The 27182-nt window shown below is 39.1% G+C and overlaps 1 protein-coding gene across 2 annotated transcripts in view; it reads left to right on the top strand.

Moving 5' to 3' along the window:
• The first annotated feature begins 672 nt into the window (after positions 1 to 672).
• Positions 673 to 27182, top strand: part of TPST1 (tyrosylprotein sulfotransferase 1) — a 150226-nt gene continuing 123716 nt past the window's right edge. The window contains exons 1-2 of one of the 2 annotated variants that reach the window (XM_023247102.2): positions 673 to 809; positions 5684 to 5800. The gene's annotated coding sequence lies outside the window, so the exon portion shown is untranslated. The remainder of the gene's footprint in view (positions 810 to 5683; positions 5801 to 27182) is intronic. The other variant, XM_023247101.2, reaches the window with a different exon arrangement.

Genomic DNA, 27182 nt, shown 5'->3' with positions numbered 1-27182 from the left:
TATCAGTTCCCCATTCCTATGGTTGGGACAGAATCTCCAGTCACTCACACTTTTTTTGTGGAATGCAATATTGTGTGAATTTGATATCTGTTCTTGAGTTATATCTCCTATGAGACGAAAGCTCCTCCGCCAGCAGCGGCCAGAGGGGTGGTACCTGAAGCAGTGGACATGCAAAAAGAGGATTTCTTGGAAAAGCTCCTTTTCTTGTCCAGCGGCAAGGTTTCACCGATGAAGGCTGCCCACGTGGGGGTTAAGGCGGCGTGGTGCGCACCCCCTGCGCAGCTCCCCTCCAGCCAGGTCAAGTGCGCCGTTGCTAGGGCAACAACCCGTCCGGGCAGGTGGCTGCTCGGAGCCCTCTCGCGGAGCGAGCACACGCAGGGACGCAGAGGCGCCCGTCCGGCCGCGACGTCAGACCCATCCCGCCCTTCAACGCCTGCAAGACCCGGCGCTATTCCCAGTACCACCTCCCGCGGGCGGCAGCTAGGGAAACCCACCAATCACAGAAGCCGACACATCTCCCGGGCCGGGCGTGCGGCAACCAATCGTGGCACACTTGTGATCCCAGGCCCACCCGAGAGGCTGGCGGCAGGGGCTGAGGCAGCCACGGCGGGAGTCGCTGCTGAGGCGGCTGCGGGCGCGGGTCGCGTCGGCGCTGCTCCGCGGGGCCGGGCCGGGCTGGCAGCAGCTGGCGCCTGGCGGTGAAGGCGGGCTCCCGGGGCGGGTGGAATGGCCCCCACCTAGGGCAGTGGGAGAAGCGGCTGAGCGCAGGATGCTGGCGAGGCGGCGCGGCGGCTCCTCACTCAACCCAGGTAAGGGGAACGCCGCGCTCGCTGTGGCCCGGCTCGGAGCGCCTCCCCGGCCCCGCTGCCTTCCCGCCGCCGCCCACATGGCTCCGGGCCCCGGGCGGCTCGGTCCTGACATCCCTTGGCCCCGCGTCACCTCCTGTCCGCACGTCTCCCCATCTCCCTGCGGGCAGCTGGCCAGCCCCGCCCCCCGAGCGCGGCGCCCCTCGCCCTGGCCTGCCGGCTCCTGCACCCACACCCGCTCCCCTTCCCCCAGCGCCTGCGTTTCCCGGTCTCCGCTTCGCCGTCGTCCGCCTCGTCCCCGTCCCCGCCGTGGTCATCCCCCCGCCGCCCCCTCTCCGTCCCCTCCCCTTTCGTAGCGCTGGCACCGTTTCCCAGCCCCTGCAGTCCTTTGGGGCGCCTTCCCGGGATGAGACCCACCGCCCCACCCCACCCCTCGCCCGCCGCCCATCCCGCCGGGATCAGATCAGACTTTTGCCTTCACTTGTACCCCGGCTTCGCTTCCACAGACTCACCCTCATGCCTGCCCCATATTGCCATGTCCTCCGTACCTTCCAGTCGCCCCCCATCCCCCCCGCCATGTCCCTGGGTTTTGCCCTTTTGCTCTCAGATGCCTTCCTTTCCCAACTCGCCTCTTTTCCCCTCACTTTCATCAGCCACGGTCACTAACACTTCTTTTCCTTTACACTTAAACCGTCAGACACCCTAATACCCTCCTGAACGCCAGATCCGTAGTTTGAACATCATAATTCGTCTTTCAATGACCTGCACGCATAACATGTAAAGTGTCTTGCCCAGAGCCTGGCACACAGTAGGCCTGCCACATAGCGGATGCTCACGCGTGTTAGTCTCTTCCTCCTTCAGGTCTCTGTACTCTCCAGATGGTCGTAGCAAGAGGTTCAGCATCCGGAGGGATTCTTCCCACTCCTTGAAGAGCGGTGCGGTAGATGGCAGGACAAATTAGTGAACTCCGAGTGTGAGAAAGAGATTAAATTGTCAATTATTTACTCACTGTATATATTCAGGAAAAAAAAAAAAACACCCTGAATTCTGCAGTCTTTGTGTTAAGTATTGTTTTATATTAATTGGCTTTGTAAATGATTCTTAGGGAGCCTCAAATATAATCACTCCCTTATCAGCTCCCACCTTCAATCAGCAGTGTTTACCTACTAGCCAGAATACAGCGTTGTATGTAAGAAGTATTTCACTTGTTTCTCTCTCGGTTGGATAGTCCAATCCTGCAATGAATTTTCATCCTTTAAGAGCTTAGAGGAATCAGGTTTAGAATTTTGGGAATCAGCTCTTGAAGGGATCAAAAATGCTTAGGAGCGAAAGTTCTGACAAGTGCTGTAGGAGTGACAGTAATTATCCCTCACTTTCCCAAACTCTCTTTCTGGCAACCCAGGGAAGTAGCTACAGCCTTGTCTTTTTTTCCCCCCCTTTCTTTTTTAAGAGTGAAATAAAAATGTAACTTTTTAAAAGTATAAAAACAATGTTACTGGCTTCAAGCCATTCTTGCTGCATTTGCTCTGATGGTCTCCAAGTCAGGATGAATCAAACAGTTGGTTTTTTCTGCTCCTAGGATCTCCAGAGCAGACTGGAGAAAATCATGTAAGTGAGCTGCTGATGCTGTTCTAAACTTCTGGATTCTGACTTTACTCTCACTGGCTGGAGATGCTTTGACTTTCCCCTAGGTTAATCTTATGTACTAAAACCTAAATGGCTGTTTGTAGATTTTTACCATTCTCCTCTCGGTGTCCTACTGGATGTTTTTCATTGCTTATTTTGCAATAAGCAGAAAATTCACAGAAGAAATTGGTGAACTTCAGCCCTGACTACTAAAATTCTATCATTTTTCTGTGTGCCTATGCCTATCTGATTTCTGATCTCCTTTCCTTTTATCAAAGAAGGGTCCTCCTTTCTAAAACTAACATCTTTGATCTCTGCATTGTCATTTTTTCCCTCAGCCTGCGTACATGCTCAGATTTCCACCTTCCAAAACAAAAACAAAAACCTTCCCTTGACGCTTCCCTCTTTTTCATTTTCTCCGATTAACATGATATTCACTAGAGTTTCGGTTTATGTTCTTTTCTCTAATTTCCTTGTGTGATTGATTATACCTCCTTTCATGGCTTCAAATAGTGCTGTACTTATGGTTTTCAAAGATGTGTATTCGGTCCCCATTTTTCTTGAATTTCAAGTGTTCTTTATTTTCATTTGTCTATTGGAAAGCTAAACTTGGATAGTGAATGCTCCAAACTTGGTTATCTTTTCCTTTCCCTCCCCTTTACTCACATAGCCCCCTCAAGCACATATAAACATTTCTTGTTCCGTTTTAGGCCTTCATCCTAGAAACCTTAGAATCCTCTTCTCTCCTCACAGTAACTCTGTTATAGCTCATATTGTTTCTACTTGAAATCTTTTTCTTTCCTCATTGCCAGAAGATTGGTTGAAGCCTGGGTTATGTTTTTCTCAAATGGAGTTGGTCATTTTTAACCCAGGCACTACTTTATGAAACCACCTGGATAGCTTTTAAAGGGTAAGGATGAGGGGATGAAGGCTTCCACAGAGATTCTGATTCAGTCGATTTGCTCTGGGACCAGACATTGTCATTTAAAAAATGCTTCCTGGGGTAGCTGGGTGGCTCAGTTGGTTAAATGCTGGACTCTTGGTTTCAGCTCAGGTCATGATTTTGTGGTTCTGAGCTCCATGTCAGGCTCCGTGTTGATGGTGCACAGCCTGCTTGGGATTCTCCCTCTCTGCCTCTCCCCTGCTCTCTCTCTCAAAAAAAAAAAAAAAAATTTTTTTTTAAGTTTATTTATTCTTGAGAGATAGAGTAAGACAGAGCATGAGCAGGGGAGGGGAAGAGAGAAGGGGAGACACAGAATCCGAAGCAGGCTCCAGACTCTGAGCTGTCAGCACAGAGCCCGATGCAGGGTTCGAACCCATGAACCGCGAGATCATGACCTGAGCCAAAGCCAGACGCTTAACCAACTGAGCCACCCAGGTGCCCCCCCCCCCCCCGCTCAAAATAAATAAACTTTAAAAAATTTTTTTTAATTAAAAAAAAAACATGTTTCCCATGTGACTGTATTGTGCAGCTAGGGTGGAGAACTAGGGTGAGAGCTTAAGAGGAACTGATAGAACCCTGAGGAACTATAGTATTTAATTGTAATACTATAGTATTTAAAAATCAGCATAAATGTCACTTTGTTGGCGTGATTAGTTGCTTACTTTCCTGGCACTTGGTAGACATACCTATTATAGTACATATCATTTTATTTAAATTATTTCTCGTGGGCCCATTTTTCTCATGACTAGGAGTTCCTTGAGGTCTAGGATCACGCCTGAAGGTAAGCTATGTCTCTTCTACACTACTCACAACACTTCTGACACCAAATATGTGGGCTTTCCCTTTACAATTCTCCGACCCTCCAAACACCAACTGGTGTTCTATAATTTAACCCAATTATGGCACCACCTACCTAGAGTTAGTGCAGATCCCACACATTAAGACTTTAGCCTCTGCCTGTCCTCCTCCCCCCCCCTCCCCCCCATGCCAGTTGCAAGTCCCAGGTCATGACCTGTACTTCGGTCTAACTGGCTGTAAACTGGGGCTTCTCACAACCCAGGTCAGTTATTTGCTATAATGGCTCACAGAACTCTGGGAAGCTCTTTACTTAACCATTACCTGCTCATTAGAAAGGATGTAACTCAGGAACAGCAAATGGAAGAGATACCTAAGGCATCTCTTGTGGGAAGGGGTATGGGACCTCCATGAACTTCCATGCCTTCTCTGGGGGCACCATCCGGGCACATCCATGTGTTCACCAATCCAGAAGGTCTCTGAATCCCTTCAGTTAGAGTTTATGGAGGCTTCATTATGTAGATGGTTCATTGGTCGATGGGGATAAACTCTACCTGCAGCCCCTTTCCCCCATTCTGAGGTCAGGGGTTGGTTCTTCTGGCAACCAGCCCCCATCCCCCAAGATATGGTTGAAAGGGGCTTATGATGAATAACAAAAGATGCTCCTCCAACCCCATCAAGAAATTCCGAAGGTTTTAGGAGCTCTGTGCCAGGAGCCAGGGATGAAGACCTAATATATATTCTGTTATGTGATTCTTATATCACAGTATGGTAGTACCTTATTTATTTTTTTGTCACTGCCTTGTACAGTACTTAGTATATTTTAAAAACTTGATAAAAATTAGTTCAGTGAATCAGTTGGTAAATAATGTGAAACAGATCTTGAATTTACAGTTTTGCAAGATGACCATCTGTTTCTTTCTTGGCTGCTTAACAGGTCACTAGTCATACTTGCATAGTCATTCTTGTTTAAAAAAAACCACACACACACACTCTTTATAAATTAGAGTGGATTAAGATAAATATTATTTGCTCTTAGGATTTGGCTTTTAAGATGGTTAAGCTGTTACATGATTATAGAGGTTCATTCAGGACTTCCTCTTTAGGAGATACTATTTAAAATAGACTTTATGGATGGTTGAGACATAATGTATCTTCCATCTTTTTTAAACAAATAGCTCTGATTTTAGGCTCATAAGCTTTGGATTTTTCAAGTAGAACAGAACTGTTAAATTGATAAAAGATCTTGAACAGTGGCAGAACTATTTCTTTTTAAGAGAATTAAGGAAATAGGGAAGCCATCTACATATATGAATCTCATTGGCATTGGTGATGGTGAGGGGGAAATCGGTAATTCCCAAATATTTAATTACTATTATGAGAAAAACTTGTAATTGCTCATATAATGGTACTTGTATACTTTGTAATAAGTTAGAATTAAGATTTAAACAATAGAGTTGTCTTCTTTTGTTCTTTAGTTTTCTTAAGATTTTCTTGCTATTTCTGTTTGTAGAATTTGTGATGGACAGTTCTTTACTTTTAGCACTTGAAAATATTATGCCACTTCCTTGACACCTCCATGATTTCAGATGAGAAACCCTCTATCATTGGAATTCGTGTTTCCCTACAGGTGACGTATCTTTTCTCCCTGGTTGCTTTAAAGGTTTTTTCTTTGTCTTTAGTTTTCATAAGTGTAAGTATGATATATCTTGGCATGAATTTGTTTGAGTTTATCCTATTTGCAGTTCTTTTAGGTTTTTGAACTGTTAAGTTCATGAGTTTTGCCAAATTTTGGGTGTTTCAGCCATTTTTAGAATAATTTATTAGCACTGTTCTCTTTCTCCTTTCTTTCTTTGTGAGAATACAAATCTTAGAACTTTTGTGATTGTCCTACAGTGCGGGAGGCATTATTTTTTTTCTCTATTGTTTAGATCTTTTCACTTTTGTGCTACTTCTAGTTTCAGCTTGACTCATTTTTGCCTCTGTTGTATTCATTCTGCGATTGAGCCCATCTAGTGACTTTTTGTGTTGGTTATGTTATTTTTCAGTTCTGTAATTTCCATTTGGTTCTTTTCTGTATCTTCTATTTTTTTGCTAAGATTTTTTATTTTGTTGTTTGTTTCAGTTGTATAGCTCAATGCTCATTAAAACATGATGGCTGCTTTAAAATTCTTGTCAGGTGGGGCGCCTGGGTGGCTCAGTCAGTTAAGCCTCTGACTCTTCATTCTGGCTTAGGTCAAGATCTCACATCATGAGTTGGAGGCCTGAGTTAGGCTCTGTGTTGACAGAACAGAGCCTGCTTGGGATTTCTCTCTCTGGCCCTCCCCCACTTGTGCTCTTGCTTTCTGTTTCTCTCTCTCTCAAAATAAATAAACTTAAAAAAAAGTTAAAAAAAATTAAGATCCTTGTCAGGTAATTCTAACATCTGATTCATGTGTGGTATTAGTGTTTGTTAATTGTCTTTTATTCATTCAAGCTGTGTTTTCCTGGTTCGTGGTATGATGATTGACTTTTTATTGTATCCTAGACATTTTTGATGTTTTGTTGGAGACTCTGGATCCTATTAAAATTTTCTGTTTTAGTAAGCAGTCACCCTAAGAGGTTTAGTGCGTAGGTCTTAGCCTACTTTTTTTTTGGTAACAACTTGAGTTATAAATCACATACCATACGTTTGCCCATTTAAGTTATAAGATTTTTTAGTATATTTACAGAGTGCATTGATTACTACAATCAATTTTAGGACATTTTCATTACCCCACAGAGAAACTGTGCACTCCTTACTTGTCACCCCCAACTGTCCCATTTATTATCCCCTCCGTCTCTAAGAAACTACTGATCTATTTTCTGGCTCTGTAGATTTGCCTATTCTAGACATTTCATGTAAATGTAAAAATATAATATGTACTCTTTTGTTACTGGTTCACTTAGCTTAAGGTTTACAGTGTTCTTCCATGTTGTAGAATGTACCGGTATTTTGTTTCTTTTTATTGCTGAATAATATTCCATTTTATGGACATACCATTTTTTATTCATTAATCAGTTAATAGGTGTTTAGATTGTTTCCACTTTTGGCTCTTATCAGTAATGCTGCTATGAATATTTTTGTATAAGTTTTTGTGTGGACATGAATTGCTGGGTCATATGGTAACTCTAGAACTCTAAGTGTAACATTTTGAGCAATTGTCAGACTGTTTTCCAAAGTGGCTGCCCCATTTCATATTTCTGCCAGCAATGTATGAATGTTCCAATTTCTCAAAGTCCTCCTTAACACTTGTTCCCGGACTCTTTGATTATAGCCATCCTAATGGGTGAAGTAATACTTTGGGGCTCCAGTTGCATTTCCGTGATGGGTAATGATGATGAGCATCTTTTCATGTGCTTTCTGGCTATTTGTATATATTTAGAGAAATCTCTATTCCTTTGCCTATTTTAAATTTTTTTTTTCAACGTTTATTTATTTTTGGGACAGAGAGAGACAGAGCATGAACGGGGGAGGGGCAGAGAGAGAGGGAGACACAGAATTGGAAACAGGCTCCAGGCTCTGAGCCATCAGCCCAGAGCCCGACGCGGGGCTCGAACTCACGGACGCTTAACCGACTGCACCACCCAGGCGCCCCTGCCTATTTTAAAATTAAGTAGTCTTTTTATTGTTGTGGGATTTCTTTATAATTCTAGATACTTATCAGTTATATGATTTGCAAATACAAATATCCCATTCTTTGGGTGTCATTTAACTTTCTTGATGGTACCCTTCGAAGCACAAAGGTGTTTAATTTGGATGAAGTTCAATTTATCATTTTTCTTTTTGTTGCTTGTGGTTTTTGTTTTGTTTTGTTTTGTTGTTAGGCTCCATGCCCAATGTGGGCCTTATGACCCCAAGATCAAGAGTTGCATGCTCCACCTACTGAGCCACCCAGGCGCACCCTTTAGGTTTCATATTTAAGAAACCATTGCCTGATTCAAGGTCATGAAAATTTAATCTTATGTTTTCTTCCAAGAGTGTTATAGTTTTAGCTCTTACATTTAGGTGTGTGTTCTATTTTTGTGAATTTTGTATATGGTGTGAGATACGGGTCTAACTTTATCTTTTTGCTTATAGATATTCAGTTATCTCAGTACCATGTGTTGAAAAAAACCTATTCTTTCCCACTTTTAATTGTCTTGGCACTCTTACCCAGTTGGAATTTGGTAGGGATTGCATGGAACCTGTAGATCAATTTGAGGAATATTGCTATCTTAACAGTATTAGCCTTCCAGTCCAAGAACATGAAATGTGTTTTCATTTATTTAGATCTTAAATTTCTTTCAATAACATATATAATCTCTTCTAGTTTTCCATGTTCAAGTCTTGCATTTTTTGGTAAAATTTGTTACTTAATATTTTATTCTTCTGATGCTATTGCAAATGGAATTGTTTTCTTAATTCCATTTTTGTATTGTTATTGTTAACACATAGAAATACAGTTGAGGGGTGCCTGAGTGGTTGAGTCAGTTGACCATCTGACTCTTAATTTTGGCCTCAGGTCATGATCTCAGGGTCATGGGCTCCACGCTGGATGTGAAGCCTGCTTAAGATTCTCTCTCTCTCTCTCTCTCTCTCTCTCTCTCTCTCTCTCTGCCCCTCCCCTGCCCAAAGAAATACAGTTGAGTTCTGTACATTAGTCCTGTATCTTGCAACCATCCTGAACTCATTTAACAGTTCTGATAGTTTTTTTAATGAGGTATTAGGATTTTTTAAAAAATATTTATGAGGGAGAGAGAAAAAGAGAGAGAGAGAGAGAGAGAGAGAGAGAGAGAGAGAGAGAGACAGCATGTGCATGCATGAGGGGGGAGGGGCAGAAAGAGAGGGAGACAGAATCCCAAGCAGGCTCCATGCTGCCAGCAAAGAGCCCGATGTAGGGCTTGAACCCACAAAGCACAAGATCATGATCTGAGCTGAAATCAAGAGTTGGACGCTTAACCAACTGAGTCACCCAGGCACCCCAAATGAGTTATTAGGATTTTATATATACATGATATGTCATCTCTGATGAGAGATAGTCTTACTTCTTCCTTCTAATCTGGATGCTTTTAAATTTATTTTTCTTGCCTAATCGCCTTGGCTAGAACCTGCTGTACAGCAGACATCCAGTCTTGTTGCTGATCTTAGGGGGTAATCATGAAGTGTGAAGTTAGCTGTGGGTTCTTAGATGTCCTTTTTCATGTTGATGATGTTCTCTTCTATTTCTGACTTATTCCTTGTGTTTAGCATGAAAGAGTGTTGGATTTTGTCAAGTGCTTTTTCAGTGCCTATTGAGATGATTGTGTGGTTTTTGTCATTTATTTTATTAATATGGTGTATGACATTACTTGATTTTCATATGTTGAAACAATCTTACATGACTGGGACAATCCACCTTTGGTCATGGTTTGTGATCCTTTATATATGTTTCTGGATTTGGTTTGTTGGCATTTGGCTCAGTTTTTGCATGTATATAGATAAATATATCTTTGTAGTTTTCTTGTAGTGTCTTTAGTTTTGGAATCAAGGAAAACTGGCCTCATAGAATAAATTGGGAAGTGTTTGCATTTCTTCTATATTTTGGAAGAGTTTTAAGGATTGGTGTTCATTCTTAAGGTTTGGTAGTATCCACTAGTGAAGTCATTTGATCTTAGACTTTTCTTTGTGGAAAGCTTTGATTACTAATTCAAATCTTTTTACTTGTTACAGCTTGATTCAGAGAATTTCTTTGTGAATTGATTTTAGTACTTTGTGTCTTCAAGGAATTTGTCTACTTCATGTAGTTACCTAATTTGTTAGATTACAATTGTTTATAGTATTCTGTATAATTCTTTAGAATATTTTTTATTTATGTAAGGTTGGTAGTAATTACTGATTTTAGTAATTTGAGTCTTCTTTTTTGTTCTTGCTAAATCTAACTAAATGATTAATTCTGTTGATCTTTTCAAAGAACCAACTTTTTATTCTGTTGATTTTCTTTATTCTTTGTTCTCTATTGTATTTGTTTCACTGTAGTCTAATTAATTCCTTCTGTCTACTGGCTTTGGATTTAAGTTACTCTTCACTTTCTGGTTTCTTAAGGTTAACAGGTTGTTGATTTGAGATCCTTTTAACTTTTAAAGTTTTAAACTTTTAAGATTTTATTTTTTAAATTTACATATAATTGACATTGTGTAAGTTTAGGGTGTGCAACATATTGATTTGAGATTTATTTTTAATATAGGTATTTACAGCTATAATTTTGCTTATCGCATAGCTCTTGGTGCTTTTGCTACATCCCATAAGTTTTGTGTTTTTTATCTCAGTATTTCCTAACTTACTTTGGTATTTCTTCTTTGGCTCATTGGTTATTTAGGAGAGTGTTGTCTAATTTTCACATATTTGCAAATTTCTCAAATATTTTTTCATGGTATTTTCTAAATCTATTGTGGTTGGAGAATATACTTTGTATGATTTTTATCCTTTGTATGATTTTTATTATTTGTTTCATGGCCTATCCTAGAGAATGTGCACATGAAAATGATATGTGTGTGTGTGTAAATACATACATACATATGTATTTATGTATGTATTGTTGCTTACTGTTGCAGCCTGCAGTCTTGTAGGTGTTTGCTGAGTCTACTTGGCAAATCTCTTTACTTGATCTTTCGTCTGATTGTTTTATCCATTATCAAAAATAGTGTAATGAATTCTCCAAATATTGTTGAATTGTCTGTTTCTCCCTTCAGTGCTATCAATTTTTGCCTCTTGTGTTTGGAAATTCTATTTTTAGGTGTATATGTATTTATAATTGTAACTTCTTTATGGATATCAGGTCTTATAAAGTGCCTGTTGTTGCTAGTAACAAATTTTATCTTAAAGTGCATCACATGTGATGTTAGTTTAGCTACTCCAGAGACTTTTGGTTATGGTGCATGGTATATCTTTTCCCTCCTTTTGCTTTCAGCCCATTTGGTCATTGAAACTAAAGTATATCTTTTAGGAAACATATGTTTGAAAGATTTTTTTTTAAAGTTTTTATTCAAATTCCAGTTAGTTAACATACAACGTATTGTTCGTTTCAGGTGTATGATATAGTGACTCACCACTTCCATACAACACCCATTGCTCATCACAAGTGCACCCTGTAATTCCCGTCACCTATTTATTTTTATTTTTTGGGAGAAAGCATGAGTGGGGGCAGGACAGAGAGAGAGGGGGACAGAGGATCTGAAGCAGGCTCTGCATTGACAGCAGTGAGCACGATGTGGGGCTTGAACTCACAAACCGTGAGATCATGCCTGAGCCAAGGTCAGATGCTCAACCAACTGAGCCACCCAGGTGCCCCTCCCCATCACTTACTTAACCCATTCCCCCATCCACTTCCCCTTTGGTAACCATCAGTTTGCTCTCTATAGTTAAGAGTCTCTTTCTTGGTTTGTCTGCCTCTCTCTCTCTTTTTTCCTTTGCTTGTTTGTTTTGTTTCTTAAATTCCACACAGGAGTGAAATCATATGGTTCTTGCTTTCTCTGACTTACTTCACTTAGCATAATACTGTCTACGTCCATCCATGTCATTGCAAATGGCAAGATTTCATTCTTTTTTATGGCTGAGTAATACTCCATTGTATAGATATACCACATCTTTATCCATTCATCAGTCGATGGTCACTTGAACTGTTTCCATAATTTGGTTATTGTAGATAATGCTGCTGTAAACATCAGGGTGTGTGTATTCCTTTGAATTAGTATTTTTGTATTGTTTGGGTAACTGCCTTGTATTGTGATTACTGGATTGTAGGGTAGCTCTGTTTTTGTTTTGTTTTTTATCTTTTTGAGGAACCTCCATACTGTTTTCCAGAGTGGCTACGCAAGTTTGCATTTCCACCAATAGTACAAGAGGGTTCCCCTTTCTCCACATTGTCACAAACACCTGCTGTTTCTTGTGTTGTTGATTTTAGCTGAAAGGTGTGAAGTGTAGTTTTTTTTGTTTTGTGTTGTTTCATTTGAGAGAGTTCCTGAAGGTGGGGAGGAGCTCACCCGATGCAGTACTTGAACTCATGAACCGTGAGATCATGACCTGAGCCGAAGTCAGATGATTAACTGACTGAGCCACCCAGGCGCCCAGGTATAGTTTTGATTTGATTTTCCCAGATGATGAGTGATGTTGAGCATCTTTTCATGTGTCTGCTGGCCATCTGTATGTCTTCTTTGTAAAAATGACTATTCATGTCTCCTGATTTTTGAATTGAATTATTCATTTTTTGGGTTTATAAATTCTTTATATACTTTGGATATAAAGTATCCAAAATAAATTGAGCTTTATAAGCTTTATAAATTCTTTATATACTTCGGATACTAACCCATTATTGGATATATCATTTGCAGATATCTTCTCTGGTTCCTTAGGTTGCCTTTTAGTTTTGTTGACTATTTTCTTCACTTTGCAGAAGCTTTTTATTTTGATGAAGTCCCAATAGTTTATTTTTGCTTTTGTTTCCCTTGCCTCAGCAGATCTCTCTAGAAACAAGTTGCTACAGCTGATGTCCAAGAGATTCCTGCCTATGTTCTCCTCTAGGATTTTATGGTTTCAAGTCTTACATTTAGGTCTTTCCTCTATTTTGATTTTATTTTTGTGTTTGGTATAAGAAAGTGGTCCAGTTTCAATCTTTTGCGTGTTGCTGTCCAGTTTTCCTAACTCCGTTTGTTGAAGAAACTGTCTTTTTCCCTATTGGATATTCTTTCCTGCTTTGTTGAAGATTAATTGACCATATAGCTGTGCATTCATTTTTGGGTTTTCAATTCTGTTCCAATGATCTATGTGTCTATTTATGTGCCAGTACAACAAAAATAAAAAGCTCTATGGTCTCCATTGAGGGTGATATTATCAGTGGTTTATATATATATGCCCTTTGTTATGTTGAGGGATGTTCCTTCTAAACCTACTTTGTTGAGGGTTTATCATGAATGGATATCGTACTTTGTCAGATGTTTTTTTCTGCATCTATTGAAATGATCATATGGTTCTTATCCTTTTTTTTATTAATGCGATGTGTCATGTTGATCAATTTGTGAGTATTGAACTGGTGTTGCAACCCAGGAGTAAATCCTACTTGATTGTGGTGAATTATTTTGAAATGTATTACTGGATTTGGTTTGCTAGTATTTTATTTATTTATTTTTAATTAAAAAAATTATTTTTATGTTTATTTATTTTTTGAGAGAAACAGAGACAGAATGCAAGTGGGTTGGGGCAGAGAGAGAGGAGGCACAGAATCTGAAGCAGGCTGCAGGCTCCAAGCTGTCAGCACAGAGCCTGACATGGGGCTCGAACTCACGAGCTGTGAGATCATGACCTGAGCCGGAGTCTGACGCTCAACCAACTGAGCCACCCAGGCACCCCAGTTTGCTAGTATTTTATTAAAATTTTGCATCCATGTTTATCAGGGATATTGGCTTGTAGTTCTCTTTAGTGGAGTCTTTCTCTGGTTTTGGTATCAGGGCAATGCTGCCCTCATAGAATGAGTTTGGAAGTTTTCCTTTCTTTCTTTTTCTTTTTTTTAATAGTTTGAGAAGAATAGGTATGAATTTTTCTTTAAATGTTTGGTATAATTCCACTGTGAAGCTGCCCTGGACTTCTGTTTCTTGGGAATTTTTTTGATTACTGATTGAATTTCTTTGCAGGTTATCAGTCTGCTCAACTTTTCTATTTCTTCCTGTGGTAGTTTTGGTAGTTTATATATTTCTAGGAATTTACCCATTTCTTCCAGTTTGTCCAATTTATTGGCATATAGTTTTTCATAATATTCTCTTATAATTGCTTGTATTTATGTGATGTTGGTTGTTATTTCTCCTTCCTTATGGTGGTTTTATTTATTTGGGTTCATTCTCTTTTCTTTTTGATAAGCCTAGTTAAGAGATGCAAGCAGAACTGGGTGAGTGTGTGTGTGTAGGGGGGTGTTGGAGCCTGGGATTGATGAAAGAAGAGGCTAGGGGCAGGTAAGCACTGGATCTGGAAGGATTTTATATGTTATGGCGAGGATTTTGTTTTGAGAGAAGTAAAGGGCTTGAAAGGTTTTAAGTAGGGGAGTATCATAAGTATATTTGCATCTTAGATTACTTCTGAAACAGGATATTGAATGAACTGACTGAAGGTCAGAGAGTATCAGTTATTAGGCCATGGAGTTACGCAAGTAAGAAAATATGAGGGTGAGGATTAAAGCCATGTCAGGAGGGGAAGAAGAGAGAGGGAGAATAGATTCAAGAGACACGAAGCGAGAAAAATTGACAGGACTTCACAAGTTACCGTGGAGAAGTTAAGGTAGAAACTACGTAAAGGCTCCCAGATACTTATCTTGGGCATCTAGGAGGAAGCGGCTCATTTACCAGTAGAAGAAATAGAAGAGGGGGAGAAATTTACTAGGGAAGATGTGTTCCATTTGGTCTTCTTAAATTTGACTGCCAATGGAACATCTAGATAGAGTTGAGTTGTGCCTTGGCCTTTGAATGATCAGGTTGAGATTTGGGATGCAGGCCTTGGTTGAAAATAGAGTTGAGAGGCATCAGAATGTAAGTAGAGGATAGCTGTAGATGAAGGAGGGTGAGTGTGGGAATGTGGATGAGGGAACCCAGCACATAAATTAAACAATTGTCAGTGTTCTGTGATGTTTGCTTTTGAAACATATCAAATTTGTGTACATAGTTGAGGCTATTTTTCCCTGGGCTTTCAATTTTGTTCCACCAATGAATCTTAATACCATAACAGTTATAATAGTTTTGTTAATACTTTAATATTTGTGTGTGTTCTTTCCCAAACTCTTGGAAAAACTATTTTTTCTACGTGCTATAAATTTTGTAGATTCAGTTTAAAAAGTCCTGTTGGGATAATGATTGAAATTGCAAAATTTTTTATGACTTCCAGATTACTTTGTTTGTGTTTATTTGTATCTCCTCGCTTCATTTTTGACATTTGTTGAACATTTGCTTTGTTTCAGATGACTCTAAAGGTATGTTATGGAGATTTGAGAAGATTTCACTAGGTGTTTATTATTCATCTGTATTTTCTTTGCTTTATATTTTATCTGATATTTATGCACTCACTGCATGATGATGTATTTTAATTTGTACTTTAAAGGAGCTTGTAATCTACTGAGGGTAAACTAACCACAATACAGTGCATGAGTGTGCAAACCAACATGTTGTTCCCAAGTGCCTGAGGTTACAGAAGTTGGAACAATCTATTTTGGGGGCGAGGGAGACAGGAAAAGAACACTGAGGAGGTGTGTATAAAAGGGAGAATAGGGCATAACCCAGGAGGCAGCAGGATGAGTAGAGGGCAGGTATGGAGGTGTTTTGTGTGGAGTGAGAGTGGTCCTGAATGGGGCAGGCTGCATGGGAGGAGAGCTGGGAAGTGAAGTTGGAAGATGAGGAGGAGCCAGTGTATGAAGAGTGCCACAGGCCTGTGGTCTTTTTTTGTTTTTGTTTTTTTTAATGTTTTATTTTTATTTATTTTGAGAGAGAGAGAGAGAGAGAGAGAGAGAGAGAGAGAGAGAGATGAATCAAGTGGGGGAGGGGCAGAAAGAGGGAGAGAGAGAATCCCAAGCACGCTCTTCGCTGTGATCGTGGAACCTCACACGGGGCTCGATCTCATGAACCATGAGATCATTACCTGAGCCAAAATCAAGAATCAATTGCATAACGTACTGAACCACCCTGGTGCCCCCGCCTTTTTAATTATTGAAGTATAGTTGACAAACAATGTTATATTAGTTTCAGATGTACAACATAGTAATTTTTTTTAAAGTTTTTATTCCAGTTAGTTAACACACAGTGTTATATTAGTTTCAGGTGTACAGTGTAATGATTGAACAATCTATATATCACCTGGTCCTCATCAGGACAAATGAATTCCTTACTCCCCATCACCCATTTAACCCATCCCCCAGCCATGTCCCCCTTGCTAACCATCAGTTTGTTCTCTATAATTAAGAGTCTGTTTCTTGATTTGTTTCTTTCTCTCTCTGTTTTTATTTTATTTATTTTTTTTAACTTTTTATTTATTTATTTTTTAACGTTTATTTTTGAGACAGAGAGAGACAGAGCATGAATGGGGGAGGGTCAGAGAGAGGGAGACACAGAATCTGAAACAGGCTCCAGGCTCTGAGCTGTCAGCACAGAGCCCGATGTGGGGCTCGAACTCACGGAGTGTGAGATCATGACCTGAGCCGAAGTTGGCCGCTTAACCAACTGAGCCACCCAGGCGCCCCTCTCTCTCTGTTTTTATCACAACATAGTGATTTGACAGTTCTATGAATTACTCAATATTTACAATGATAATGCTTACAATCACCATCCATTCCCATACAATGTTATTACAATATTATTGACTGTATTCTGTATGCTGTACTTTTTATCTCTGTGACTTATTTATTTTATAACTGGAAGTTTCTGCCTCTTAATTTCTTTCACCTATTTTGCGTATCTCCCAACCCCCTCCTCTCTGGCAACCACCAGTTTGTTCTCTATATTTATGATCCTGTTTTTGTTTTTTGTTCAATTACTTTTTTACATTCCATGTATAAGTGAAATTTTATGGTATTTATCTTCTGACTTATTTCACTTAGCATAATACCCTTTAGGTCCATCCACGTTGTTGTAGATGGCAAGATCTCATTCTATTTTAGGACTATTCCATCACACACACACACACACACACACACACACACACACCCCTAACACATATATACATACATACATACATACATACATACATACATACACACACACACACATACATACAGGGGTGGCTCAGTCGGTTTAAGTGTCAGACTCTTGATTTTGGCTCAGGTCATGATCTTACTGTTTGTGAGTTTGAGCTCTGCATCAGGCTCTGCGCTGACAGTATGAAGCCTGCTTAGGATTCTCTGTCTCCCCTTCTCTCTCTCTCTGTCCCTTCCCTGCTCACACACACACACAGACTGTCTCTCTCTCTCTCTCTCTCTCTCTCTCTCTCTCTCTCTCTGTCTTTCTCTCTCTTTATTTCTTAAAATACATAAACATTTTGGGGCGCCTGGGTGGCTCAGTCGGTTAAGTGTTTGACTTCAGCTCAGGTCATGATCTCACCGTTCATGAGTTTGAGCCCCGCGTCGGGTTCTGAGCTGACAGCTTGGGGCCTGGAGCCTGCTTTGGATTCTGTGTCTCCCTTTCTTTCTGCCCCTCCCCCATTCATACTCTGTCTCTTTCTCTCAAAAACTGAATAAAAAGTTAAAAAAAATTTAAAAAATGCATAAACTTTTTTTAAAGTTAAAAAATATATTCAAACATGTATGTGCACACACATATATACATACATACACACATATATATGCACACACGTGGTATATATATCTTTCCCATTCATCTGTTGATGGACTCTTAGGTGGCTTTCATATTTTGTCTCTTATAAATAATGCTACAATAAACATAGGGGTGCATATATCTTTTTGAATTAATGTTTTCCTTTTCTTTGGATAAATGCCCAGTAGTGGAATTACTGGATTTATATGGTATTCTACTTTTAATTTTTTTGAGGAACCTCCATTCTGTTTTCCACAGTGGTTGCATCTATTTACATTCCCAGTAATAGGGCATGAGGGTTCCCTTTTCTCCACATCCTCACTAACACTTGTTTCTTGTCTTTTTGGAATAGCCATTCTTATTGATGTGAGGTAATATCCCATTGTGGCTTTAATTTGCATTTCTCTGATGATTAGTGATGTTGAGCATCTTTTATGTGTTTGGTGGCCATCTGTATATCTTCTTTGGAAAAATGTCTACTCAGGTCCCCTGCCCATTTTGTGATAGTTTGTTCTTTTTGGTGTTGCATTGTATATGTTCCTTTTATATTTTGGGTATTAATCCCTTATTAGATATATCATTTGAAAATATCTACTTCCATTCAGTGCATTACCTTTTTATTTTGTTGATGGTTTCCTTTGCTGTGTAAAAGCTTTTTATTTTGGTGTAATTCCAGCAGTTTATTTTTGCTTTTGTTTCTCTTACCTACAGAAACATATCCATGAATATGTTGTTGCTAAGGCTGATGTCCACAGGATAAATGCCTGTTTTTCTTTTAGAAGTTTTATGGTTTCAGGTCTCACATTTAGGTCTTTAATCTATTTTGAGTTTATTTTTGTGTATGGTGTAAGAAAGTGATTCAGTTTCATTCTTTTGCAGGTAGCTGTCCAGTTTTCCCATCACCGTTTATTGAAGGCACTGTCTTTTCCCCCTACTGTATTCTTGCCTCCTTTGTCATAGTTTAATTGACCATGTAAGCATGGTTTTACTTCTGGGCTCTCTATCCTGTTCCATTGATCTGTGTGTCTGTTTTTGTGCCTGTACCATACTGTTCTTATTAGCATAGCCTTATAGTATATCTTGAAATCTGAGATTTGTGATACCTCCAGCTTTGTTCCTCTCCTTCAAGGCTGCTTTAGCTCTTTGGGGTCTTTTGTGGTTCCATACAAATTTTAAGATTGTTCTAGTTTTGTGAAAAATATTATTAGTATTTTGATAAGGATTGCATTAAATCTGTAGGTTGCTTTAGGTAGAATGGACATTTGAACAGTATTAGTTCTTCCAGTCCCTGAGCATGGCTGTATCTTTACATCTGTTGTCTTCAGTTTCTTTCATCAATGTCTTATAGTTTTTTTTTATTTTTTTTTAACGTTTATTTATTTTCGAGACAGAGAGAGACAGAGCATGAACAGGGAAGGGGCAGAGAGAGGGAGACACAGAATCTGAAACAGGCTCCAGGCTCTGAGCTGTCAGCACAGAGCCCAGTGCGGGGCTTGAACTCACGGACCACGAGATCATGACCTGAGCCGAAGTCAGCCGCCCAACCAACTGAGCCACCCAGGCGCCCCAAGAAGTTTGTTTATACAAGAATATTATCACAGATAACTATAGAGAACTGGCCAAATAATTGTTGGTAGCTCTGTAAGCAGAAAGAGTTCGGGGTCCCCAGAAAAAAAACATAACATTTGTGACATAAGAGAGGTCATTTTAAGCCCCTAGCCATCTTCCCCACCCCTCACCCCCAAGGTCTGTGCCCTACTTGCCCAAGCACACTTTCCTGGACTTTCTTGGAGAACTTTCTCAGAACTTTCTTGAAGGTTAGAATTACAAAGAAATACAAAAACTTCAGTAGTTAAAGATTTTAAAGGAACAAATGGAATGCAAAAACTAACAGTCTCTACTAGGCCAGGAGATAGCCTAACCATTTCAGAGACAATAAATCAGTAGTAAAAACTTACAGCGCTGTTTCATAAGTAAGCAAAGTCCTGCGTTTTTTTCCTGAGATAAGGAGCCCAAAACCCCATCTAGTTTATACAGGCTCTCAGAGCATATCCAAAGCCCCTCCTCTGACAATTCCCTCTGCTTCATTATGTTAAAATCTCCATCCTCGGAGGAGTATGAGGTTCATTAAATGTAACATAGGATGCATGTATAGAACTGTTTTCTAAGTACCCCCATGCAGTCTTATGCCTGCCTTTACATTTGATGACAGAGCTTCCTTTTCTGAATATTCATCCTATCCCTAAATAAAAGGAACTCACTGGGGTGCCTGGGTGGCTCACTCCGTTAAACGTCCAACTATTGGTTTCAGTCATGATCTCGCAGTTCATGGGTTTGAGCCCCACATTGGACTCTGCACTGACAGTGTGGAGTCAGCTTGGGATTCTCTCTCTCCCTCTCCCTGCTCTTGTGCAGGCACACTGTCTCTCTCTCAGAATAAACAAATAAGCTTAAAAAAAATTAAAAACAAAAAAAAAGGAACCCACTCACCCCTGCTCAGGGATTCACTACTTTGGAAGTTATGCTCCCTGATCTCTTTATTTGCTGCAAATAGTTTCCTTTGTGTGATAACTCTCTACCTGGTCTCTACCTATAACTTACCAGAGAGCAAACCCACATTGGTTTAGTTCTAGATCCTTTCAGTAAAGTTATTAGGAAGCCATTAAAGTGACTTACAAGTATGTTTCTGGACATGGAAACATGTTAACATATTTATGGGTTTTGTCTTGTTAGGTATTTTACTGAGAATTTGGGGTATTTTAATGGGAAGTTTTACTTCCCATTGGTTGCTGCTATAGTAACTTGGAGCTCTGTCATGTTAGCTTTTGGTTGGTGAATATTTTGTATCTGATATGTGCTTAGAGAAGATTTCACAGAGGTAGTTATCTTGTTTTTATACAATTGAATTTTAAATTGTTGCACAAGTTATTTTTGAAAGAAGTTGACTCATTTGTTACATATTGAATTCTGACATGTATCAGAGGTTAAGTTAAATGTAATTTAAAATGCATGTAGTACTAAATTTTACCAAAAAGCTTTGCCATTTTAGAGTGATTTCTTAGCGATTACTGCTCTTCTCTCATTAAACATGCATTACACACCTACCACTGCACAAACAAATGGAATGTGCTAGAGGAATCATTCCTATATAATTATCTAAAGTGAAACCAACCGTTATTAGAGTTAATTGCATCCCTAAGAGCACTTCTCTTTGCTTCACTAAGTAAGTTTTGCTTGCTATGTTCAGATTTAAATGAATTTTTATTTCATCTCGGTGTTCATAAAATGGAAAACATGAAACAATTTTCCTAAGATCATTTCTCTGCTCTTCTCAGTAAAACCCATTATTTATTTAATGTATTTCTATTACCACTGAATTTATCACCAGTAAATAATTCTTGATCAGAAACATTAACTAGAAGATTTAGAATAAAAAATTCACCTGTTTTTGGTGTTCGATCTTTCTTTGGTGTTCATCTTTCTTCCCCGTCCCCCATTTTTCTTCTCAAATTTCTCTTAAAATTTTTTTTGTTTTAAAATTTTTAATGTTATTTATTTTTGAGAGAGAGACACAGAGTGTGAACTATGGAGGGGCAGAAAGAAAGGGAGACAGAATCTGAAGCAGGCTCCAGGCTCCGAGCTGTCAGCACAGAGCCCAGTGTGGGGCTTGAACTCATAAACTGCAAGTTCATGACCTTAGCTGAAGTCAGAGGCTTAACTGACTGAGCCACCCAGACACCCCAGTTTTTGTTGTTGTTGTTGTTTGTTTTAAAGATTATTGTATAGTAAAATAGATTTTTTCTTTTGATGCATAGTTCTGTTAATTTTTTTTTTCAACGTTTATTTATTTTTGGGACAGAGAGAGACAGAGCATGAACGGGGGAGGGGCAGAGAGAGAGGGAGACACAGAATCGGAAACAGGCTCCAGGCCCTGAGCCATCAGCCCAGAGCCCGACGCGGGGCTCGAACTCCCGGACCGCAAGATCGTGACCTGGCTGAAGTCGGACGCTTAACCGACTGCTCCACCCAGGCGCCCCGGTTCTGTGAATTTTAATACATATATTTATTCATGTAACAACTACAGCAGTCAGGAGACAGAATAGTTCTGTCATCTCAGAAAACTCTATATCCGTTTAAAGTTAACAGTTTTCTGGCATCCAGTGATCTATAGTTTTGCATTTTTGAGACTATTTTATAAATAGGAATATTTTTTGAGATTGGCTTCTTTCATTCAGCATGCATAATACCTTTGGGATTCACCCAAGTTGTGTGTATCAAGAGTTTGTTCCTTTTGTTGCTGAGTAGTATCCCAGCAATGGATGTACCATGGTTTATCTAGATTGACACACTGAAGGACATTGGGTTAGTTTTCAGTTTTTGGTGATTGTGAACAGGGCTACTATAGACATTCACATGCAGGTTTTATGTGAACATAGATTTCACTTCTGTAGGATAAATCTCAGTAGTACAATTATTGGGTTGTAGGTAAGTATGTTTACATTATTAGAATTTACAGAACACCTTTTCAGATGTATCATTGTGTATTCCCAGAAATGTAGGAGTTCAGTTGCTCCTCATCTTTATTAGCACTCAATATTGCCAAGTGTTTTTGTTTTTTTTTTTTTATTTTAGCCAGTCTATTAAGTGTATGGTGTTTTTTTTTTAAAAAAAAAAACAATATTATTTGAGATATAATCCACATAACCAAAAAATTCTCCACAGTCTAGGTTTAGAACATTTTCATCACCCCAAAAAGAAACTACATAGTAGTCACTTTCATCTTCCCTCTCCCCTCAGCCCCAGGCAACTACTAATTTTTCTGTCTACAGATTTGCCTGTTTTGGACATTTCATATAAATGGAATCATATATGATCTTTTATGAGTTGCTTTAATCAGAATAATGTTTTCATGCTTTGTCTACATTAAATTCTATATCAGTACTTCACACCTTTTATGGCTGGATAATACTCCATTGCATGGATATACCATATTTTGTTTATCCATTTATCAGTTGGTAGACATTGGGGTTGCTACTTTTTAGCTATGAATAATGATGCTGTGAACATCTGTGTACAAGTTTTTCTGTGAATACGTTTTTAATTCTCTTGGGCGGAATTGCTGGATCATATGCTAGCTAGTTCCACATTTGCCCTTTTGAGGACCTGCCAAACTTTTCTAAAGTGGCTACACCATTTTACAGTCCCACCCACCAGCAGTATATGAGTATTCCAATTTTTCCACATTTTTATCAACACTTGTGATCTGTTTTTGATTGTAGCCATCTAATGGGTATTAAATGCTATCCCATTGTGGTTTTGATTTGCACTTTCCTAAAGAGATGATATTGAACATCTTCTCAAGTGCACATTGACCATTTATATATCTTCTTTGGAAAAATGTCTATACAGATTTTTTGCCCACTTTTTATTGGGTTATTTATCTTTTTCAAAAAAATTTTAATTTTAAATTTACATCCAAGTTAGCATATAGTGCAATAATGATTTCAGGAGTAGATTCCAGTGATTCATCCCCTATGTATAATACCCAGTGCTCATCCCAGCAAGTTTCTTCCTTAATGCCCCTTACCTATTTTAGCCCATCCCCCCTTTACACAGCCCCTCCAGCAACCCTCAGTTTATTCTCTATATTTAAGAGTCTCTAATGTTTTGTCTCCCTCCGTGTTTTTACATTATTTTTGCTTCCCTTCCCTTATGTTCATCTGTTTTGTATCTTAAATTCCACACGAATGAAGTCACATGATATTTGTCTTTTTCTGACTTATTTTGCTTAGCATAATACCCTCTAGTTCTACCCACATTGTTGCAAATAGCAAGATTTCATTCTTTTTGATTGCTGAGTAATACTCCATTGTGTGTGTGTCTGTGTGTGCACATCTTCTTTATCCATTCATCTGTCGATGGACATTTGGACTCTTCCCCTACTTTGGCTCTTGTTGATAGCACTGCTATAAACATTGGGGTGCATGTTTCGAAAGAGCACACCTGTATCCCTTGGATGTGTACCTAGTAGTGCAATTGCTGGGTCATAGGGTAGGCCTATTTTTAATTTTTTGAGGAACCTCCACACTGTTTTCCAGAGTGGCTGCACCAGTTTGCATTCCCATCAGCAGTGCAAAAGAGATCGTCTTTCTCCGCATCCCCGCCAACATCTGTTGTTGCCTGAGTTGTTAATTTTAGTCATTCTGACTGGTGTGAGGTGGTATTCATTGTGGTTTTAATTTGTATTTCCTTGATGATGAGTTGTTATTTATCTTTATTGTTGAATTGTAACAGTTCTTTATATATTCTGGATAGAAGTCCTTTATTAGATACGTGATTTGTATATATTTTCTCTCATTTTTTGATTTGTCTTTCACCTTCAGAATGGTGTTCTTTGAGGCACAAATGTTTTTAGTTGTGATGAAGTCTATTTTATCTGTTTTTAATATGTCTCTTATACTTTTGGTCTTGTATCTAAGAAACTATGGCCACAAAGATTTACACCTGTTTTCTTCTCAGAGTTTTATAGTTTTAGCTCTTACATTTAGGTCTCCGGTTCATTTTGAGTAAATTTTTGTGAACAGGTGTTCAACTTCATTCTTTCACATGTGGATATCCAGTTTTCCCAGCACCATTTGTTGAAAAGGTTGCTCTTTCCTCACATCAAAGGATGCTCAACATCATGCGTCATCAGAGAATTGCAAATCAAAACTATAATGAGATATTACCTCACACCTGTCAGAATGGCTAAAATTAAAAAAATAACACAAGAAAAAATAAGTGTTGATGAGCATGTGGACAAAAAGGAACACTTGTGCACTATTGGTGGGAATGCAAACTGGTACAGCCACTCTAGAAAACAGTATGGAGTTTCCTCAAAAAGTTAAACATAGAACTACCCTACAACCTAGTAATTGCACTACTGGGTATCTAACCCCAAACTACAAAAACACTAATTCAAAGGAATACATTCACCCCATGTTTATAGCAGCATTATTTCCTCTAGCCAAGATATGGAGACAGCACAGTGTTCATAGATAAATGAATGGATAAAGAAGCAGGAGATACACACACATATGCACACATACACGTATATATATATATATATATATATATATATATATACACACACATATATATATATACACACCGCACACATACACATACAATGGAAAATTATTCAGCCATAAAAAATAATGAAATCTTGACATTTGCAACAACGTGGATGGAGCTAGAAAGTATAATGCTAAGTGAAATAGTCAGAGAAAGACAAATACTGTATGATTTCACCCATATGTGGAATTTAAGAAACAAACAAAGGAAAAAAACAGAGAAACCAAGAAATGTGTTCTTTTTTTAAAAAATTTTTAATGTTTTTAATTTTTTCTTAGAGAGAGAGAGTGGGGAAGGGGCAGAGAGAGAGGGAGACACAGAATTCGAAGCAGGCTCCAGGCTCCGAGCTGTCAGCACAGAGCCTGACGCGGGGCTCGAACTCATGAACTGTGAGATCATGACCTGAGCCGAAGTCGGACACTTTACCGACTGATACACCCAGGCGCCCCAAGAAACAGATTCTTCACTGTAGAGAACAAATTGATGGTTACCGGAGGAGCTGTGGGTAGGGGATAAGGTGAAATAGATGAAGGGGATTAAAGAGTGTACTTATCATGATGAGCACTGAGTAATGTGTAGAAGTGTTGAATCACTATATTGCACTCCTAACGCTCATATAACACCTTTTGTTAACTGTACTGGAATAAAAATAAAAAACGTAATTAAGTAAAAAGAAAGAAAAGAAAAATCAATTGACCATAAATGTAAAGGTATATTACTGGATTTGTGATTCTGTTCCATTCATCTGTATGCTTGTTTTTATGCCAGCACTACATTGTCTTCATTATTGTAATTTTGTAGTTAAGTTTTGAGGTTGGGAATTGTGCATATTCTAGCATTATTCTTTTTCAAGATGGTTTTGGCTAGAGTGAGAGTGTATAAATCTGAATAGGATTAAGTAACTCCCTGCTTAAAAATCTTTAAATCAGTCACATCTGATTGCATCTATCCCTATTTCATATCCCTAAACTGATCCACCAGATTTACAATCTGACCCCTACCCATCTTTCCAGTTTCATCATTGACCTGTTTTTCTTGCTCACTGCTTTACCTAGCTCCTTAAAAGCTTTAAAATGCCTTTCCATTGCAAGGCTTTTGTATATCCATTTGCTTTTGCTTAGAATGCTCTTGTTTTCACTTTACTTAATTCCTACTCACTGTTCAGATCTCTACCTAAATATCATTTTTAAAATGTTGTTTTTCTTTTTCATTCCATTTTCTGTGTTACTTTCTTTTCTCTCCATTGTTTTCTTCCTACCTGCCCCCTTTTAAACTGAATATTGCTATAACATCTTAAGTGTGTCTTCTATATCACGGATTCTGTTTTTTGCATAGATATTTCAATGCTATGTTGCCACCAATGTTCCTTTTTTTTTTCTTTTTTTTTTTTTAAATTTTTTTTTCAACGTTTATTTATTTTTGGGACAGAGAGAGACAGAGCATGAACGGGGGAGGGGCAGAGAGAGAGGGAGACACAGAATCGGAAACAGGCTCCAGGCTCTGAGCCATCAGCCCAGAGCCTGACACGGGGCTCGAACTCACGGACCGCGAGATCGTGACCTGGCTGAAGTCGGACGCTTAACCGACTGCGCCACCCAGGCACCCCTTTTCTTTTTTTTAAAGTAGGCTCCATGCTGAGCATGGAGCCCAATGCAGGGCTTGAACTCACGACCTTGAGATCAAGAGCTAAGCTGAGATCAAGAGTCAGATACTTAACCTACTGAGCCACCTAGGCACCCCACTACCAGTGTTCTTAATTAATGCTTTTTTTCTTTCTTTTTTTTTTTTTTTTTTTGCAGTGTTTTCGTATTAAGCTGATCTTTTAATCTCAACCTGTTCTCACTTTGTGGTTCTTTGTTGCAGCTTTATAATGAAGTACTGTGCCTGGTACAGTAATATATGTTCAAATATGTGACTAAAGGAATGAATACATGAGTAAACAAAAACCAGATCTTGGTGTATCCTACTGAGACTATCAAAATATTTTTCTACGAAAGTATTCCTTTAAAACCCAAAAAACAAAAAGCCCGGCTATGTTGAGGTATAACTTATGTACCCTAAGACTTATCCATTGTAAGAGTGTAATTCAATGATTTTTAGTAGATTTTATAAGGTTGTGCAAGTCTCACAACAGTCCAGTCTTAGAACATTTCCATTACTGCAAAAAGTCCCCTCATGCCTATTTGTCATTAAATTCCTGCTTCCACCGTCTCTATCAATTTGCCTTTTATGGACATTTCATATAAATGTATGCTGATGTAGTTGCTCAGATACACACACACACACACACACACACACACACACACACACACACGTAAAATTATTTGCATTTTTAAGCATGGCTTTCTAGGGGTTGCCTTCCTGTCAGCACAGTTCATTGGACAGTGGTTGTGCTCTGATATCTTAAGCCAGTGTGACTTTTCATCTGCCAGTGGATCTGCATTTGGGTAGAGGAGCACATTCAAAGTTGAGGCCATTTTCAAATCTGCACTGGTGTTTAAGGACTGACAGTTCCTTTTGTGTCTCCTCTGCCTCCATGCACCTGTGAGCTGGCATTGAGTTTGCCAATTATGATTACAAACTGA

The sequence above is a fragment of the Felis catus genome, chromosome E3, assembly GCF_018350175.1.
Source record: "Felis catus isolate Fca126 chromosome E3, F.catus_Fca126_mat1.0, whole genome shotgun sequence".
Taxonomy (NCBI): domain Eukaryota; kingdom Metazoa; phylum Chordata; class Mammalia; order Carnivora; family Felidae; genus Felis; species Felis catus.
The sequence above is the reverse complement of the archived record's forward strand: the minus strand, read 5'-3'. Positions and strand labels throughout refer to the sequence as shown.